The following is a 20838-nucleotide window of genomic DNA, read 5'->3' as shown; positions in this document are numbered from 1 at the left end:
ATTTCATTCAAAGTGTCAAACATGTGTGATTAAACTCTCTACCAAACAGAAGTTACATGTAAATTAAATCTACATTTACTCAGCATTATCCTCTTTCCTCATTAGAAAAGTCATCTACATTTGTCCCAGATCACTGTTTTAAAATCTCTTTATCCCCTAACAGAAGCATTAAAAGCAGGTTAAGTATCTCCACCCCTCCTTTCAGATCAGGCTGTAGAGAAGAAAGGCAAATCAGCAAATGGTGCCAGGCACGGTGGCTCACTCCTGTAATCCTAGCACTTTGGGAAGTCGAGGCAGGTGGATCACGGGGTGAGGAGTTCGAGACCAGCCTGACCAACATGGTGAAACCCCGTCTCTACTAAAAATAGAAAAATTAGCTGGGCATGGTGGCAGGTGCCTGTAATCCCAGCTACTTGGGAGGCTGAGGCAGGAAAATAATTTGAACCCAGGAGGTAGTTGCAGTGAGCCGAGATTGCACCACTGTACTCCAGTCTGGGCAACAGTGCAAGACTACGCCTTAAAAAAAAAAAAAGAGAGAGGCAAATCAGCAAATGGAAATGCAAGAAGGAAGCCCCGATATGAACGTCCCCGAGTGTACGCATACTTTCTGTTGAAGGAATTCCTGGCCTGAAGAGACATCATAAACAAAGGCCATCCAGCGGGAAACAAATGATAAGAGAGGTGAAACCCAGTAACTCTCTCTGTCCTCCCCTCTACCTACTTCCCTCAACTTGTTCGTCAGAAAAACAATCTGAGCTTGAGAGAATTACAATCTAAGCCTTCCTCTCCCAGCTGCCACACAGCTCTCATTCTAAGTTAGAGGGTTAAGGGGGGAAGACATGCTTTTCTGTAAGGTCAGTGATGGGGCTCCCAAGATATGGCACCTGGCGGACTGGAAACAGCCATCTCACCCTGCCCACAGAGAAGCCACAAGAGCAGAACTGTCAGGTTGCAACGCAGGGAGTAGAGAAGGAAAAGGAAAGGTATGGAAGAAACGTAACTTCAGTCACAGCCTGAAAAGAAATTGGGTTAAATGTAAAACTATATACATTTTTTAAAAACTTTTAACCAGCCCTTAGCAGAAAACATCATAGGCAAGGCAGTTTCCTGCCACAGTTCCTAGAACTTCTATAGTTGGAAGTGTCACCTACTCACAGAATCTCAAGCCCTAAATGGGTCATAGAGTATTTCCAGTTCAATCTCTATTCTTGATTTTTAAAGTATGAAAAATATAATAGCAGTCCTGTTCATTTAAACTTCTGAGAATACGGTGCAGTCAGTCTCAGCCACTGGCTTCAATTCCAGCATTTATTTATCACATGTCCTCCGACTTTTAGTTCACATTACTGACAGTGCTGAGCAAAGTACCTCTAACGCAGAAATGACTGCCACACAAACAGGATGGGGAAACCAAACAGAAATGGTATTGTTCTTTCTTTTCCACCATCAGCCTAAATCAAATAGCAGCCACTAATAATGGGTTAACTATAGCTGCATTTGAAAAAATAACTCCAAACGGGTTGCCTTGAACAGAAATGTATGACATTCTCCATATTCACAATTTCACTAACTTTCAAGAATAGAGAAAGCAGCAACGTTCTTCCAATAGTTTAAGTTGTCTGTTTCATTTCCTTTAATTTCTTACAATTAGTTTTTGTTTGTTTTTTTTAAGACAGAATCTCCCTCTGTCACCCAGTATGGAGTGCAGTGGAGCGATCTCGGCTAACTGCAAGCTCTGCCTCCCAGGCTCACACCATTCTCCTGCCTCGGCCTCTTGAGTAGCTGGGACTACAGGCGCCCGCCACCACGCCCAACTAATTTTTTGTAATTTTAGTAGAGATAGGGTTTCACCGTGTTAGCCAGAATGGTCTCGATCTCCTGACCTCGTGATCCGCCCACCTTGGTCTCCCAAAGTGCTGGGATTACAGGCGTGAGCCACGGTGACCGGCCAATTTCTTACAATTAATTTTGTAATAAATTCTGGGGATTTAGAAGGGTCTCTGATCTAAACCTCTTGTTACAGAACTGCGGGTTCTAACTTATGTCTAAACATTTCACTGTTTGGTTTTACCAAATCTCTATGAAACTAATAACAAATTTAAGCTTAGGCACATATGAACAATCTATCTCATCTGGTGAATAATGTTGACCACTATCCTCCACTCTTCTTCTTAGGCACAAAAATCCAGAACTTTATCGAAGAGTAAGCCCAGAAGTAGCACCAAACATTGATGGCATCTGTCATTCTGCCAAGAAAGGAAAAAGATCAAGGCTATTGGCTTTGGCAAACTTTTAGGAAGCTGCCCCTAGTCCTGACCTAATCTTCACAGGAGGACAACTGTCAGAAGCATACGGTTCCTTAGCAAGCTGCCGGCAGTCTTGCCTCTCACTTACAGCGTTTCCCCACTAGTTCGCTTTAAAATATGGCACCTTTTTTTGCCCCTCGTAGTGATAGCTGTGCACTGATATGTCCACAATGTACACTCTAGTCCCCAAAAGCATAATTTATTTAAAAAAAAAGAAACAGAAAAAATCTGACTAGAATTACAGGTACAGTTTGTGGCTCCAAAACAAGGCAAAGCTAACCCATGCCCTTGACCTGGTTTGTATGTCACTAACAAACTGAGCTTAGCCAAAAAGCCGGAATATAAGAACCCATCTCAGAAAATAAAAGATGGGCATCTGTATTACCGCAACAATGCCCAAAGCTAGGATCTGGGCTATCTACTCCCTAAATTCAGGAAGTCTATCAGATGGGCAACACTTTCCAATCACACTGAAGGTATTTTTTTTAGACATAAAAATGACAAAGAGCAGTTTAATAGGTGACCTTAATTGTGTGCCAGCAGAAATACAGGTAGCCTTAAAACCCCAATCCTGGTGTAATTTATAGAACAAAATAAACCCAGGTTATTACTAAAGGTGAATGACATACTTTAAAAGTATAACAAGATGAGGCCAGGTGCAGTGGCTCACGCCTATAATCCTAGCACTTTAGGAAGCTGAGGCAGGTGGATCAAGAGATCTCTACTAAAAATACAAAAAATTAGCCAGGCATGGTGGCGGACGCCTGTACTCCCAGCAACTCGGGAGGCTGAGGCAGGAGAATGGCGTGAACCCTGGAGGCGGAGCTTGCAGTGAGCCGAGATCGCGCCACTGCACTCCAGCCGGGGCGACAGAGCAAGACTCTATCTCAAAGAAAAAAAAAAAAAAGTATAACAAGATGAATGATTAAGAAAAAAATCTTCTGAAATCAATGTCTGTTCAAAAAATTTTATGATTGTGTAGCCTAATGGCTAACAAGGCTTTTGTTTTCATGTTTCCCTTCCTGGCAATATGCCGTTAAGGCATAGCTTTCCTATTATTTCCTTGTGTTTTAGTCAATTGTCTTCATTAAATATTGTCTAAGTGGCACAATATCTAGTTTTAAGCCAAAAGGAAAAGATCTATTGTAAGTCAGGAAATCGCACCAACTGCATTGGAAATTGAACTTGCTTCCCTAGTTTTCCCCATTTAATTCACAACTGTGGTTATGGTTTAAAAGAATAGAAACTGTTTATTTGGCACCAAATTTGCTCCACTGTAAAAATAAATAAAAGTATCTCTTCTGAGGTGGGGGGAAAAAAGTTTATTTTAATATCTAAGGCTATCCAATATTAGATTACATGTTTGACTACTGCTCAAGTGTTCATTATTTTCTTTTCAAAAGAGCTTTCACAATTTATGTTAAAAGACTACAGCGAAGAGGGAAGCTGAGAAATTATGGGCCCTCTTAACTCTCAATGCAGGCTTCTGTGGCCGTGTTCTGGGTGAGAAGATCTTTTATCAGATGAGGGATTCAACCCAGTGAAAAGTTATCTCACTTAACAAATAGGGTCTAACGCTGGACAGGCTCCAAATAGATTTAGAGCTGTAATATAAGAGCATTTCCTTTTTCAAATAATTTGTCTATCGTTTGCACAGCAAAAGAGAGCTCCAAAGTTTTATAATTTACTCAAAAGCAACATTTTTAATCTCATGCAACATTTTCTGTTTCAGAAAATCAGGCTGTAAGAACCCATGACATGAAGAAGTCATTATACTCTCAATTAACCCAGGACTTACTGACCCAGCACTGTCTGAGAATTAAGAGACTCAAAGGAAGCTGTGATTCCCCCAACTCCAGTTGCAGAGAAAAGAATAACATGCCAGAAAGTCAGAAACCAGACAACATCAGGATGTATAAAGAACTAGACTGCTTGGGTCCCTAACCTGGTCTGCCACTTACAGGCTGTGTGGCCTAAGCTGGGCAAGTTCTTTAACTTCTCTGTGCCTCAGTTTCCTCATCTAGAACATGGCAATAAAAGTATCTATCTTGTATAATTTTGTGGAGTCAATAACATAGCCCAAGGAAAGTATTAGAAAGGGCTTGGCATGAGATAGGCACCTCACATACAATATCAGTATCAAATTAGCTGTAAGTGTTGTCTGGTCAGGCTAAGTGCATTAAGGAGGAAGGGCAGGGAAAGCTTCCTGGAAGCTGTGGCACCTGAGCTAGATATGAAAGCACAAGAGAATCCAGACACTCAGAGGGATGCACATTGCAGACGTGGACAGCCATTACTGCAGAAAGTCACAGAGTAAAAACCAGGGACACTTAAACATCAATGAGGAAAACAAGCTCCCCAAAGCTAAAGGTGTATTTGGCAACCCCAGATTAATTGGGAGTGATGGGGAAGCCTCTGTACACTTGTTGCTGTGCTTCTAGGACTTCACATTCAGTTCATTTTTAGACACATGTTCTATGTATGCAAACTTGTGGACTATGAATGCAAACTCTCCCTGAAATGCTCTGTTCTCCCCCTGCTCCTGGAACAGTGGAAAGGATACTAAAAAATTAAAAGGTAACCTTTTATTTCTGCAAAAAAAAAAAAAAACAAAAACATCTGCTGGAGTGAAATACAGGTCACTAAAATCAACTTGAATCTCATGCTCATCTGTCCCTGTTTCAGTGGGGCTACAAACAAGGTGACAGCTCAGAGAAAGGGGGTATGATTCAGATCCACGCTTCAACGCTGGTCTCTATCAGCAGCCTCAGCCACTCTAAATAATACAATCTGCATAAAAGACAGTACACTTGCTAAGTGAATGCATCTTCAAGAGGGGTATCATCCACCCTAGCCTGATCTGTCAACCAGACTTTACCTCCAAGCCACATACAGAAATACAGAAAATGCTCTCAGCACCAATTTCTTAAGTAGTACCTGTGCAATCAATTTCCTCTAAACTTTGAGGTCTTGAAACCACTACAACAGATGCTGTGCACATTTAAGATAGGTATTCATTTAGAAGATTACCTCTATCACCAAGTTAGAAATTGTAATACCAAAATAAGTCACCATATTCCTTATCCAAAGAGAAAAAAATCACAACAGAATATAGAACTTTCATTTTGACTGGTGTCCCCTCTAGAGAGAAAACAAGTTTGCTAACCCACGTTGGACACCTTGCTTTGTTTCGGGCAATATAAGGATAGACTTAACACTGGAAATACCAGAGCAGGGCTTGAAGCCAGGCAGGGCCCCACAGCAGTTACAAGCTCTGTGATTATTTCCTGAACCAAACACCTAAGGCACTCAAGGGTACCAAGCTTTGTTGGAAAAGCATGTTTCCTCTGGTCCAACAGCTGCAACTTTAAAGTGTTTTCACAGAAGACCTCAAGCTTCTCTTTATGCCATCTCCCAAATATTTACAAAATGAAACACTTTCAATCAGAACTGTTTTGTTTGTAAACACCTTATTTGTTTTAAGGACCATAGTGCCAACACTAAAAGCAGCCTTTTAAACAAAGTAGCTCAAAACCACACACACACACACACACACACACACACACACACACACACCCCTTAACACGCAGAACATGTCCACAAAACAAGAAAACCAGGATTCAAATTCCTTAGCACCTACTCATGGAGCTCCTGTAAGCACCACCCAAGGATGTGACCGACCACACCCTCTTCATTATCACACCTCCTCACTAATTTACTAATTTATGCTCCTGAAAACCCACAGAATCCGACTACTGGATGGTAACATGTTACAAATATTAGGCAAATGTTCTTTGCCATTTCTTTCACATCAACCAGCCTGAAACAACTGATCCTGTTTACAGAACGGCTCCACCTCAGGTGAGAGGACTATTGTCTCCCAGAAGAGCTGGGAGACACTGGTGGCCTGGCAAAAACTTCTAGGTATCTTTCTCTTGGTGCCTCTCCCTAATCACGTGTCATACACCTCCTGGGAAGATTATCTGGGCCAAGGATAGTGCAACTGAGAGAAATCTAGAAATGCCTGGTTCAAGGGTAATAAGAAATTGTAACTAGAAAGAAACAGTCTATGTGAGTGAATGTATTCTAAAAGCAAATAATTAGGAAATATGTCTATTTCAAATGCACAGAAGGCCTTTCATGCCGACAAGTTTTGGTTTATGATGAAATGAAACTGCTTGATAGAAAGCTAAGGGGAATGAATATTACCACAGATGACAGAACTATCAGTGGAAATAATACACACCTTGGATCTCCAATCATAGTTCTGCTAGTTAATATTCATTTAACAAATATTTATTAAAGACCTACAAATCAACGAACTGCTCTAAACATGCTGGGGAGATAGAAAAGGACAAAACAAAGACCCTACCTCAAGGAGCTTATAATCTAGTAGGGTAGACAAGCAGAAGAATGAAGGAAATTTTCATTTAATGATAAGTTCCAGAAAAAAAAAAACTGACAACTTCTGATCCTGTTTCCTCATGGGGATGTAGCTACCTACTTAAAATAAGATAGTGTCAACCACCAAGCACACAGCAATCCCAAGCATATAGACTACAGATACACATGCATAGACACTCTCACATACACACCTTCCCCTCGAATTGCAACATCTGTGATAATGCACATTGGTATAAAATGCAAGCAGAGGGGAAACAAAATATTTGTATAAGTCAATTACACTTAATGCAATTAAAAATAACTGCATTCATTAGGAATCTATAAAAAGGCAAAACCTAAACCATTATTTATAATACTAAAGTATAACTAGAAGGGTCCAGATACTGGAATAATAGTAGTAGTAGTATAAACAGTATTACAAATAGTCACATAGCTGCCTTGCCCATATAACCCGATGGCACAGTATCAGAAGCTAGGTTTAAACTCTGAACTTCAGATAACTTTGAGGGGGAGAAAGGCGGAAGAAAAAGGACAATGACCAAGTCTATCTTAGAATCATAGGCTATTGCACCTAGAATTAACGTTAGGAAACGCTCTACAGCCTTTCCCTACATTACCAAAGAGAAAACTGAGGTCCAGAGGTCAAGGGTTAACCCCAGCGTGGAGTAGCTAGTGACTGACAGAGCCAGAGTAGGACCCAAGGCTCCTGGTTATGGCCCTGCATGCTTTGCCCTCAAGGAACTGCACCCTCTAGCCTGGCTTTAGATTTTATGAGAACCACAAGGGACTGCAGTGACTTCCAACCGTTATTAATTGTCCCTAATCACTTCCAATCAGCTGCACCTAGAGCAAATTGAGAGCCTTTACTGGTGACCAGGGAACTCTCTTTATGCAGAACAGGGAAGGGCGCCTTTCATGACAAAGCTGCCTCCAACACCATAAACTACCTTATTGGGGAAATGATGCGGCTAGCCCAAAAGGGGGAAGAGATTTTTCAAATTATAATTTTCAGAGTTTGCCTCAGGAAAAAGGCGCCAAACAATTAGTTTCAGGGAGGGAGGTGGTGTGCTGAGGTGTGGCACGGGGAAGGGAAAGGGGTCTAGAACTGTGTGCAAGCTATATAGGAGAGAAAGGAGAGAGTCCCAGGCTGTGAAAGGGGCGAGGAAGAGAGAGCAGCTGGGCCGGGGCAAGCGTTTGACCACACCCACTAGCCACTCCCTCCCAGCTGCCCGCAGAGCCACATCGAATCGAAACAGCAGTGGCAGCAGCTAAGATTCCGAAGGCAGGAGTCGCCATGGCAACGGGATTCATCTTGCAGGCAACTCCGCTTCAATTCACTAGGTCCTGCTCGAATCTCAAGAAACTACCAGCTCTACGAGAGCAAAAACGGTCACGGTGGCATTTGCTCTTGATGCCCTCCAGAAAGTGGAGATAAAGGAGAGGGAAATGGAGTTCAGGCATCACTAAATATGTTATGGGGAGAGAGGTAGCTCCGCAAAGCCAGGCCGTTAACAACTTGAGACCTTAGCAGGGTTTGATGAATGAGTAAACGAACAAATGAAAGTACTAGGGAAAGGGAAAGAACATCCAGAGGACTGAGAGCTCTGGGCCTCGTGCACATCTCCAGTCAAAGGGCAAGCCGATCACGAGCAGTTGGCTTTCAGCACCAGCTGGGTAAACCCGATTATCCAGCCCTTCTGCTCCACAGCCAGCCTAATCATTAGATTATCCGACACCCCCACCCCCGCGCCACCACCTCCTGGCCCAGGGCTTCAGGACAGGCGCTTCGCCCCAGCCCAGGTGCTCTATGCCAAGGGACCGTGGAGACTGAGATGCGCCCTCTCGAGAGGGACGGGCGGCAGGAGCCCTCTGCGGTGCCTCACAACCGGATTCGCAGGCGGCGCAGCTTCCCCGGCCGCCAACACCCCGCTCTCCCTCCGCAAAGCCCGATCGCCCTTCTCTCTGTTTTGAAACATTTAGGTCCAACTTAGTCTGAATTACAGGCGCTCCGTCCCTTTCGAATGGGACTGGAAGTGAGGGTGCCAGGGGTACTGGGGGCTCTGCTCGGACGCGAACGAGTACACGAGTCCCGCCTTCCCTGTCGCCACCGCCGTGTCCACCAAGCCTGCCTCGGGGTTCTCCCTCTCGAAGCCCCCGGGCCGGGAGCTCCCGGACGCCGCTGCAGTACCCGCGGCCCCAGCCCCGGGGAGCCTGCAGCAAGGCAGCGACTGTTACCCCGCCGGCTCCCCGGCCAGCCGGGCGCCTTAGAAAGAAAGAAGGGAGGGACCCCCGTCCTTGGGGGCGTCTTCCTCCCTGCTGCCTCGGTTTGCGTTGCGCTGCAGCCATTTTCCCATCCCCAGCTAGGCAGCCGAGAGCTGTCTCGGTCCCCTTCCCACCCAGACCCAACCTGAAGGACGGGTTTAATATTTACCTACTGGCCCAGGAGCTCCGGGGAGGCAGCTGGAGGGCGCGCCGCGAACTCAGCGCCCGGCCCACGGAAGCACGCCCACCCCCGCACCACTGAGCGGTGCCACTTAATGAATGAGTGTGGCGGGCAAGGAGGCGCGTCCCCCTTACCTGAGCAGCCCCTGCATGCTGGAAAGGCGGCTCTGCACTCTGGGTACAATGGGATCCGGTTAAACAGTTTCCTTCACAGCCGCTCGTAGGTTACTAACTCGCAGGTGACATCACCCTCTCCTCGCCTGATAGGATACAAAGTGGCTCCCACTGCGCATGGACGCTCCAGTAGGGCGCGAAGACTCCTGGGAGTAGTAGTTCTAATCTATTAGCTGGGCCGGGACAGCTTCGCTGTTGGGAACTCGTGGAACTACACCTCCCGACATACTCCTCGGCTCTTCTTCCCCGCCCCTTTTCCCTCCCCCTTCAGGACCCGCCCCCTCCCAGCCTTACAGCCTTGCAGTGTTAGCGGTGGTTGTTCCGAACCCGAGCTGCGGACCGCACGGGAGAGTGGGAGGGCTACCCTGTCCCTGTGGTCGAGCCTGTTGACTTGACCTCTAGTCTGTCCGGCGCGGGCTCTGAAGGATCGGAGGGGTCCGGGGCTCGCGTGATCCGGCCAGGCGCGCTCTAACTGGTCTTTCTTGGTCCCTGTTGGGAAGGGACGATTAAGACTTTTCTGCCTTCCCCAGGCGTAGCAGCTAATTCAGAGGACTTAGTGTTTTCTGGGTTAAGTACAGTCCTTGAATTCTCCCCGCTCAACACTTCCCAGAGGATGGGGCGACGCCGGTCCCAAAGCGGAGGAATCTCCTTGTATCCCACTTGGCTCAATTCACCTTTATCTTTTCTCCTCCCCGTTTAACGGAGACAAGGTGACCAGTCAGAACGCAGGGAACCACTTAGTAGGCTGAGCTGACAGAATAACGGAGGTTGTCACTACCAGAAATGCGGTGTGATAGACTAGACAGTCGCCGCAACCCTCCGTCAGGGCGCTGCTGCTGCTGCTGCAAAGATAATACTATCGCGCAGCCATGCTTTTGTTCATCCCTGCAGCGGACTTCCCGCCCTGGTGACTCTCCACTCCCAGGAAGAAAACGTCTTGTCTAAAGTTTTAATAAATTGTGTATCTATGTATACACATGTTTTTAAATACACCACACTCTCCCTTCATTTTCCATACCTTTCTTTTCAAATATTTTTATAAAGACATTAAACCAAACAACATCGTGCCGTTCAAGAATTGCCCTGCTCTTAACACAACTGGATGTTTATTTAAAGGTAAGCAAAAGGTGTGTAGCAGAATTCTGACTTGTAAATACATACTTTTTTCCGTGGTATTTTTCATTATTCAGTGAATACCAAGTGTCGTTTAATATGAAAAGAATCAATGCATTTAGTTACTCGAGTTGTAAATGTAAATTTTAATGGCATTTGATGTTTCTCAATTCCATATAAGGATCAGCTCACATACCCGTTCCACTAGCAAAATCTGTAGAAGACTGTGCATCTTGTGAAAAACAGGTTCACAATTAAGATTTCAGACAACTCCCTACTGAAGTGTTGGTGGAACTCTTCTTAATCATTTTCTCCTTTGATTCTGCAACACTAAGTTGGGTTCAAGTGAAAAAATATTTATGAAACTAGTTGAGGATCTCAGGGGAGAGGAAATGCTTTGTTTTGCTCAGAGATGTTTAGCGATGAATTCTGATTTTCTTTTAACAAGCCTGTTCTTTATAGACAAGACCCACTTTCCTCCCCTGAAAGAAGATAGCTTTGAATGTTGCTCTTCTGTCCTCAGCTATTTCGTCCATTTCAAATATTATCTAAAATGAACCCTGACAATATAAATATTCCCCTGGCCATCAGATCAGGGGTATAATCACTGATACTCTAACTAATGGGTAGACTTAATGTAATGCAGTTCATGGTGGAAAAATATTCAGAGAGAAACTTGACCTGGGATGATTCTAAAGGCTCTTCCAGTTTTATAACTGTGTAAAGCTTTTAGATTGAAACATAATCAGTGAGCCTGAAATTTATTGAGTCAATAAATTGAATGTGGAGCCTTTCTGTTAAGACGGGGCTTATCCTTGTAGATAAAAGTATGTTATTGAGGCACACTCTGAGGAGTAATTTTAATGGAGAAATCACCTTACAACAAGTTCTCTTAGCTCTTCAGTAATGAAGGAGAAGATGCAGTCTGTCTGAAAACAAAAATTCCATTTTCTTTAACAATATTATAGGGATGTGCCATGTGACATAGTCATCTGTGTATAAAGGAGAGCATACACAGTAGACTGTAAGCACATAAATGTGGAGAAGTGCACATGTGAACTGCTCTTCCTATCAAATAGCTATAAATATAGATAATAGATATAGAAAGAGGGCATTGTGTTTGGAAAAATTCTCTGCAAGTGGTGATGGATTTGAACTGATCCCTGCACAGTTTCATTGACAACCAAGGGAAACAAAGACGGCTCTTTAACATGAGAAATACTGTCTGTAGAACTAGTAGCAGAGGAAGCTTAACCACTTCTATGGAGACAGAAGGGAACTCACACACACACTCTCACTCACTTTCATACACAATCATTGTGCATGTCTGCATTTAACTTTTTCTAGGCGGTCAAGTAGTCTCATAAATCATCAAAGATACGCACTCTGTCTAGCTAATTGATATTATCAGTCAAAATGGGTTTCTTTACTTTCTATCTTTTCATTTTACATAACTGCTGCTGTTCTGAAGACCTTATGAAAAGCCCTGCCTCATCCCATAATCGTGGCCTATTAATTAGGAATCTGTGAGACCACTAAGAATAGATTTAATTGACAGTCTATACAGGTAGGGGATGAGGAGAAGGCACCAGGAAGCGATGATCTTTTAAAATCACCTCTGTCAGTGCTGGTTACAAGGTTTTACTCTAGATATTGAATTTTAGATAAGGGAGGAAATGAGGTATCAACAGAGAGAAAGAATTGAAAGTTTGTAGCCTTGCGTGTACTTTCATGCAATAGCTTGGTGTTTTGCAACAATCAAGGTTGTATACTAAGTCCAGGTTTGGGATTGTGCCATTCCATTATTTGTGATCCATGTTACTTTGCATATTTGCATTATTTATTCTGTCTGAGCCTGTTTCCTTATTTATAAAATAAGTTTAACAATAATATATATTTCATGAGGTTTTTGAGGATTAAATTAAATGAGGCATGTAAAAATATTTTTCAAACTGAAAAGCACTATACAAATGTTAGTTCTTGATGTCATTTGCAATTTTTCCCAAAAGATTATCTCAGAAATGTCACACCTAATTATGGAACAAGGTAATAAAAACCCATTTAAATTAAAAATTCTTATTAACAGAGACTATTGGAAAGAATATAGCATGCACATATTATCTCTAATTGGTAAGTAGGCAAAATGTACTTTGTAGACTAAAATGAGAAATTCAGGGTTGAACAGTGCCAGTCCTTGACTTGTTCTCAGATCTATATGTTGTTCTTCTTCAGGATCCCCCTGCTGTCCTCAGTAACATAGGGGGCTTTTCCCAGGCTTCCCAGCATGGAGAGGCACTGCTGGGGGATTGGAGGCAGGAGGAAGGGAGAAGCTAGGGAATTTCTTCCTCAGAGGTGCGTTGGGTGATGTTTCTGGCAGCATTTTTCTTGTTGGACTGGTCTGTTGTGGTTCCAGCTTCTTTCAGGTCACCCTGGCCTAGTAACACCACCTTCTCCCTTTGTCCCTCCTGCCTAGCAGTAGAGATAGCTTCCTGCTCTTGCTAATCTCTGCGTTGGGTGTTTGGCTTTGCAGATCTTCTATCACAGTATGGCCAATTCTCTGGACCACATTATCTCTGTTTTAAATACTTCTTAGGATCGTTTCTGTTTTTCTGGTGGAACACTTTAACTGACATACTCATGCTTTAGTTAAAGTTCTTTTAGGGGCAGACAACAAAAACTTTCTATGGCCAGTTTATGCAAAACAAAGAATGTAATGGGATTTATTGGAAGGATTAAACAATCAAGGCTCAAGACAAACAGGAACCCGACAAACTAGGAACCTAAGCAGTGGTAGTTTTCAGACCTTCTCTCCAGAGCACTGGTCTACAACACTGGGACTCCGAGCTCTTTGTTCCAAATTTCAAATTCCTGAAAGAAGCTTATTGTCCTATGTCAGGCAACAGTCCCTGACTCCATTATCTACAGCTGTGGTTCTTAAAGTACAATCCCCAGACCAGCAACATCAGTATCACCTGAGAACTTGTTAGATATGCAGATACTTGGGCCACACCTACACACCTACTGGAAAAGAAGTTTTAGGGGTGGGTCCCCACCACCTGTGTCTTCACAAGTCCGCCAACTGATTCAGACACACTTCAACGTTTTTGAACCACGGATCTACAGGAAGCATAACAAGATTTTGTGGCTCAAATATGATCACTCAGGACCTATCCCCGTGTGTCTGGGAGTCTTCCCAAAAAGGAGAAAGTGTGAACCTGGAGGCCAGCCCAAGAGGTGTCAGGTAAAGCTGGTAAATCTATCAGGATCTTAATGGTAAAACTTGGTTCTTCCTGAGGGAGAGGACTTTGTAGCATTCTGAGCCAACTATTCAATTTAGTCACTAAAAAGGCACTTGGAAGAGATTCATTTCACTGTGTTTAATTGAGAGCTCAGAAAAACTGACAAACCAGCATCGGAACAGAACAAGGGAGATGGAATAATACAGAAATGTGAGAATGGCAGCAATAGTAAGGTTAGGCACAGTAAGAGGAGGGGTGAAAATACCTCCAGCCACCCAAAACTCTCTCCAGACCAATCTTATTTGAACAGCTCCTCGGAGTTCAGAAAGAGAAACTTCTCGTTGACATATTTTAGCAGGTCTTCCTGTATCAGCTTCTTCATAATTGGCTTACTCTTAGCCCATCTGTGAGACATGTGCTGTTCAATTCTGTAGTCACTGGCCTCATGTGGCTACTTAAATTTCAATTAATTAAAATTGATAAAAATTTAAAACTCAATTACTCAGTCACAGTAGCCACATTTCAAGTGCTCAAGGGCTGTGTGAGGCCAGTGGCTACCATACAGGACATCACAGATACAGAGTATTCCCATTACTTCTTCGGAAAGTTCTATTGAACAGCACTGCTACACACTCTTTCACTAATGACTGTTTAGATTCTTTCATGCTGAAACCCACTTTTCTTTTCTTCTTCTTCCCCCAGTCAAATTCCAAAGAGAGAGAAAATGAAGAGACAAAGAGAAAGGATATAAAATTGCTCTAGTTCACTAACTGAAGTTAGAACATATAATAAATCACTGGTCACCATGAAAAAGACAGCCCAACTAATGCTTAAATTCATGAGTCAGCAGGAATATATAAATTAAGACTATAATGGGATACGACTACATACCTATCACGTTGGTTAAAATTAAAAGGACCAACTGTACTAAGGATTGCCAAAGATAAGAAGTCTTACACTGCTAGTGAAACTGTAAACTGGTAAAACTGCTTTGGAAAAATCTTTGTTAGTATTTGCTAAGCATGAGCCTACACATCCTTCATGGCTGAGCAATTTCACTGCTAGCAATATACCCAACAGAGTTGTGTATACGCGTTCACCAAAAGACACCTATTCAAATGTTCGTAGTTATGCTATTCATATATTCATATATATATTCACATAGCCTAGGGTTGCTATGCAGTATCTGGGATATACTTACACTAAAAATATTATTTATTGTTTGTCTAAATTCAAATTTAAGCAGACATTAGGTATTTTTATTTGCTAAATCTGGCAACTCCATGATAACCCCAAACTAAAATCAACACAGTTGCTCATCAACGGTATAGTGGATAAATAGATTGTGGCATAGGCACATAATACTGTATCACAGGGGTTGGCAAACTGTTTTCTGTAAGGGGCCAGATAGTAAATATTTTAGGCTTTGAGGGCCATTTGATCTCTGTTACAATTACTCAATGCTGCCATTGTAGCATGAAAGCAGTTGTAGACATAAAGGAATGAGTATGGCTGTGTTCCAATAAAGCTTTATTTACAAAACAGTCAGCTGGCCTGTAAGCCTGTAAGCCACAGTTTGCCAACCCGTGCTATCTGGCTATGAGAATTAACAAGTTATGTCTACATGTGAAAATTTGGAGGAACCGCACCAAAAACATTGAGTAAGAAGAGTGTATACTGTATGATTCCACTTACATAACATTTTTTAAAGAGGTAAAGCCATTGATAGTGTTAGAAGACAGAGTAACAGTTATCTTTGGGGGATAGTAATAGAAGAGAGCATGAGAGGTCTCTGGCATGCTGGTATTGCTCAATTTTTTTATCTGGGTACTGTTTATGTGGCTACTTTATTTTGTGAAAATTTATGCTGTACACTTAAGATTTGTGTCCACTTATATATATACTTATTAAAATAAAATATTTGTATGAATTAAAAACTAGGCCAAATTATCTCAAGATCATTCCCATAAGAAATTGTTTTATGAATTCTGGTACTCAAGTTTTTTTTATATTTTTCTAATTATAATGGTTATTCATGTCTTTTGTAAAGAATTTAGAAAATACTGCTATTTAAGGCTGTAAAAACCACCTGTGAGCCAACAAACGAGGGAGAAATATTAACATTTCTCCCTCCACTCCCCGCCATCTCCCTCTCATTGGATGTTTGTACATCATTAGCATTTTGATTGCTACGTGATATTTTATTTTGGGAAGATAAGCATTTGTTCTTGTTATTTAGCTTTTATTTCATAATTATAAACTTAACTCTGTAATCCAGCTAGACTTAGAGGGGAATAAGTAAAATATGGAACCCAAAGAATTGCAACAAGAGCACAAAGATAATGGGCATTGCAAGCAGATGGGATGGAGGGATAGTTTCTTGAGCTACAGAAAGAACAGTGTGGTGGTTAAGATAAAACACAAGCCAAATTTATTAGACTTGTCCACAGCTGGCAATGGCCATCTTCTTGTTGGTCTTGCCATTTCTGGACCCAAAGCACTCTGTGCCTTCCAAGATATTCCTTCCCTCTTTACCTTGCCAAAAAACCACATGCTTGCCATCCAACCACTCAGGCCCAGCTGTGCAGATGATAGACTGGAACCGTTTATGTTGGGTTCAGAATTTGCTATGGACAAGATGCCAGGACCTGTATGTGTTAGGATGAAGTTCTCATCCTCAAATTTTTCCCCCCAGATGAACTTGTGTCAGTACCACTAAGGCATGTGAAGTCACCATGCTGGCATAAAACCCCTGGAATAATTCTGTGAAAGCAGGAATACTTCTTTTCTCTCCAGTGCTCAAAGATCTGGGGGGTTAGGACTCTAGTATATGAGTCAACATATGAATTGGGTGTGGGGGAATACAATTTGACCCATAATAGCCAGAGTACAAAAGTTGTCTGCTATCTTTGGAACTCTGTCTGCACACAGCTCAAGGAAGGAGATGTGGCCCCAGGGCTTGCCGTCCACTGTGATGTGGAAGAACAATGTGGCTCTATAGCATATGTTAGGTGTATTGGTTTGCTGGGGCTGCTGTAACAAAGCACCACAGAAATGTATTGTCTCACCATTCTGGGGGCTACAAGTCCAAAATCAAGCCCTGTCTGCAGGGTTGGTTCCTTCTGAGTGCTATCGAGGAAGGATGTGTTCCAGGCCTCTCTCCTTGGCTTGTAGATGGTCATCTGCTTTCTATTATCCTCCTTCTATGCATGCCTATCTCTGTGACCAAATTTCCCCTTTTTATAAAGATACCAGTCATACTGGATTAAGACCCATCCTGTCCAGGGGCAATGGTCCATGCATGTAGTCCCAGTGCTTTGGGAGGCCGAGGCAGAAGAATTGCTTGAGTTCAGAAGTTCAAGACCAGCCTGGGCAACAGCAAGATCCCATTTCTATAAAAAATACAAAAATTAGCCAGGTTTGGTGGTCATGCCTGTGGTCCCAGCTATTTGGGAGACTGAGATGGGAGGATCACCAGAGCCTGGGAGGTTGAGGCTGCAGTGAGCTGAGATCATGCCACTGCACTCCAGCCTGGGTGACACAGTAAAACCCCATCTCAGAAAAAAAAAACCAAACCAAATAAACAACAAAAGACCCACCCTAATGACCTCAGTTTAATTTGACCACCTCTGTAGAGACCCTATTTCCAAATAAAGACACACTCTAAGATCCTGGGGGTTAAGACTTTAGCATATGAGTCAATATATGAATTGAGTGTGGGGGAATACACCTCAACCCATAATACTCAGTTAACAGAAATAAGGGAAAACTGGCTTTCTAGGTCTCAGCACCGGTGTTTTAGATATAACATCTATGTCATAGTCACATAGATGTTAAAGCTGTTGAACATCTGATTAGGAAATATAGGTAGGATCAAAAAACTGAATATAGCAACCTGAACCTTTTCAAAAATCATGGAAACAAAAAACAGAGGGTGCTTCCTGAGTTATGTGGAGGCCGTGGTGCTGTTTTGGGGGGTGTGAAGACTGAGGTCTTGCCTCTAGGTATCCAACCCTGTCACTCTTGATCAGGAATTCTCAAATGAAGACTCTACCAACCTTCCACTGGTAAAAATTCCCTGGTCATACATTTTAGACAAACCATCCCAAGTTAGCTTTCAAAATATCCCCTATTGAGGGTGTCATACAATTTTCATTTTCTTTTTCTCTTTAAAGGTCAAATCTCTGCATGGGCTCTTTAACCCTAAAATGGGCAGTCCCTGTGTGGCAAAACCTTGTCTACAAGTAAAAGATGGGGTGAGTGGAAAGAAGGAATTCTGTTTACTCTTTTGGTTTCTGTAACTTTCTTTTCTGGGAATTATCCTGGCAAATGTATTCTGTTTTGTGGCAGAAATATTACAGCGTGTAGGATTTATATAAGAGGCTTGTTTCACAGCAGGTTGTGCTAGCACTTAGACACTGGATTTGAAGATTAGGGGCGACTTTAGTCCTGTATTACATGAGAACCTTGTGATGTGGAATTTCTCATGGAAAGCCACGCTTCAATACAATATGTCACGGCATATTATCTTTGAGAGTATTTTCTCTTCACCAAACTGTGATTGTAACCTTTTCTCTCAGGTTGTCTGTGCCCTCTCCATGTCTCAAGCTCCTAAAATAATATTTTAGGTTGTCAGAAGACTAACCACCCAGCTAAAGGGGAAAGGGAGATAGTGGAATGCTTGTTTCTGGCTTTGCTTTTCTGCAAGTAACAGGTTTTCTTCTCTGGGATTTATGTTATTGTTTTAGAAAATTATACTCATTTAAATCTAAACATAGTTAACGCAAGCAAAATATAACCCCATTACTTTTCACACACGTGTAACAGTGATTCTGAAATAACAGGGTCAACTCCCTCTTGACGTATGCACGTAAGTTAACTATGCCTGAAACTACACTACCTCTGGAGACAGGCCCGCTAGAATTTGCAAGTTGAGTAGCTTTGAGTAAGGTCAATGCTAGGGTGGGAATCTCTAACAAAAACCCAGATGTATCAGAGATGAACATAGGATTTTAAGTGTTTGATTGTGTCCCAATTCACTTGTGGCAGATCGTTACAGCCATCACTTCAGAAAGCCTTGTCACAAGGCACATCCCTACTTAACGTGCAGGTGAAGAGTTCCCTGCTCAAGGTGGATGCACATCGGTGGTGTACTGGGAACCCATGGCCCTGCCTCACAAAACCCATTGTCAAATTTCAGAAATTTTGTGAGCCAGTTGTTAAACACAGCTGATATTAAAAATTAAATGGTATAAACATAATTAAATTATATTGAAAACAAAGGTAATAAATACTCTAAGCTCATCACTTGTTAATTGTTACTCATTTTACTATTATTTGTGCTCTTGTGGTCCCTCTGAATCTGGGTGCTGGAAGTACTGTCATGATGTGCTGCTGTACATCTCTCCCCAACCTCACATTCAGTGATGTCACACTGGTGGCAAGACATCAATCATAATGGGAGTATTTCCAACACAGAAATCTGCAAATGCTACAAATTAGGGCTTCCCTCACAGATCCCGTTGTTAAATACTTACTGGCATCCCCATCCCCTTGTATTTGTATTTTGTTTGTTTGTTTGTTTGTTTAAATAATTTCAACTTTTATTTTAGATGCAGGGGATACAGGTGCAGGTTTGCTACATTTGTAATAGAAGAGAATAACCCTCCTCTAACTGCTATGCAATGCTCTGCATTTTTCCCTTGTGATTTCATTTTGCTGTTGGGTTCTAGAAACGGAGATGCTAAGCATGTGTCATTGTACTCAACTTGGGCAGAAGTAAGGGTGACATTATATCATGAGCTGAGAGGAGCCCAGTAGTCCTTGGTGGGTTCAGGAGCTGAGCATTTTCCCTCAAACAGGAAAGAGGCATTTGGTGATAGGTTTTGCAGTGGGTAGTGGTTTTGAACCACGAAGAAAAGGAAGTCAGCCTGGGACTGGTGTAGGTATCAGATGGAAAGCAGAGAAAATTCCCGAATGGCGGCACTAGCACTGAGGCTGCCTGACCACACAGCACCCCATATGCTATCCTTAAAAAAATTTTCATAAATCTGCAAAATAATGGTGAAAATAATCTTAAAAAGACAATGTAGAGAATTTTTTTATGAAATGAATTTTTTTTTTTTTTTTTGAGACGGAGTCTCACTCTGTCCACCAGGTTGGAGTGCAGTGGCGCGATCTCGGCTCACTGCAAGCTCCGCCTCCTGGGTTCACGCCATTCTCCTGCCTCCGCCTCCCTAGTAGCTGGGACTACAGGAGCCCGCCACCGCGCCCGGCTAATTTTTTGTATTTTTAGTAGAGACGGGGTTTCACCGTGGTCTCGATCTCCTGACCTTGTGATCCGCCCACCTCGGCCTCCCAAAGTGCTGGGATTACAGGCGTGAGCCACCGCGCCCGGCGGAAATGAAATATTTTTAAAGGACTATCTTTATTCTGGGATCATAGGTTAATTATGTCAAGACTTACAAAACTACTTTATTAGAAGCCTGAGGCTATTAAGAGGATGAAAATTATATACAGCCGTGTGCCACATAACAATAGACCACATATATGATGGTCCCATAAGATTATAATACCACATACTTTATATGACAGTCCATATATGGTGATCACATAAGATTATAATACCATCCCATAAGATTATAATACTGTACCTTCTCTGTTTAGATACACAAATACTGTTGTATTACAATTGCCTGTGGTATTCAGTACCATAGCATGCTGCACAGCACAGTCAAATGCTCCTAATGCCTAGAAGCAATAGGCTATACCACATAGCCTAGGTGTGTAGTGGGTGAAACCGTCTAGGTTTGTATAAGTACACTCTATGATGTTCACACAATGAAATCGTCTAATGATGTATTGCTCAGGACATATCTTGTCGTTAAATGATCTATGACTGTATATGGGTTGTTTATATCTTAAGAATTATTTTGTCCTAAAAGTCCATTTTATGCCCACTTCCCCCACTTGCATTGGGGAATATCTCTTTTTTCTTAAAAAAAAAAAAAAAGATCAGTGTTACAAATGGTGATCAAGTTCCCAGGCTAGAAAACAAAAGCAAATGCATCCCAGAAGAGTTGAGTCATAGCATTGATCTTGTTTGCCTGAGGTCTGAATGGTTGGGGAAGGGAGAAGTCCTTGCAGGAATGAGAGGCATG

The 20838-nt window shown here is 42.5% G+C and overlaps 1 protein-coding gene across 2 annotated transcripts in view; it reads right to left on the bottom strand.

Moving 5' to 3' along the window:
* Window positions 1-9445, bottom strand: part of DAAM1 (dishevelled associated activator of morphogenesis 1) — a 181078-nt gene extending 171633 nt beyond the window's left edge. Inside the window, exons 1-2 of one of the 2 annotated variants that reach the window (XM_011961910.1) lie at window positions 9288-9372; window positions 2620-2622 (exon numbers count right to left, since the gene is read on the bottom strand). The gene's annotated coding sequence lies outside the window, so the exon portion shown is untranslated. Of the gene's footprint in view, window positions 1-2619; window positions 2623-9287 lie in introns of both variants that reach the window. The other variant, XM_011961911.1, reaches the window with a different exon arrangement.
* Window positions 9446-20838: the final 11393 nt, after the last annotated feature.

The sequence above is a fragment of the Colobus angolensis genome, unplaced genomic scaffold (genome assembly GCF_000951035.1).
Source record: "Colobus angolensis palliatus isolate OR3802 unplaced genomic scaffold, Cang.pa_1.0 Scaffold57, whole genome shotgun sequence".
In the NCBI taxonomy this organism is placed as follows: domain Eukaryota; kingdom Metazoa; phylum Chordata; class Mammalia; order Primates; family Cercopithecidae; genus Colobus; species Colobus angolensis.
The sequence above is the reverse complement of the archived record's forward strand: the minus strand, read 5'-3'. Positions and strand labels throughout refer to the sequence as shown.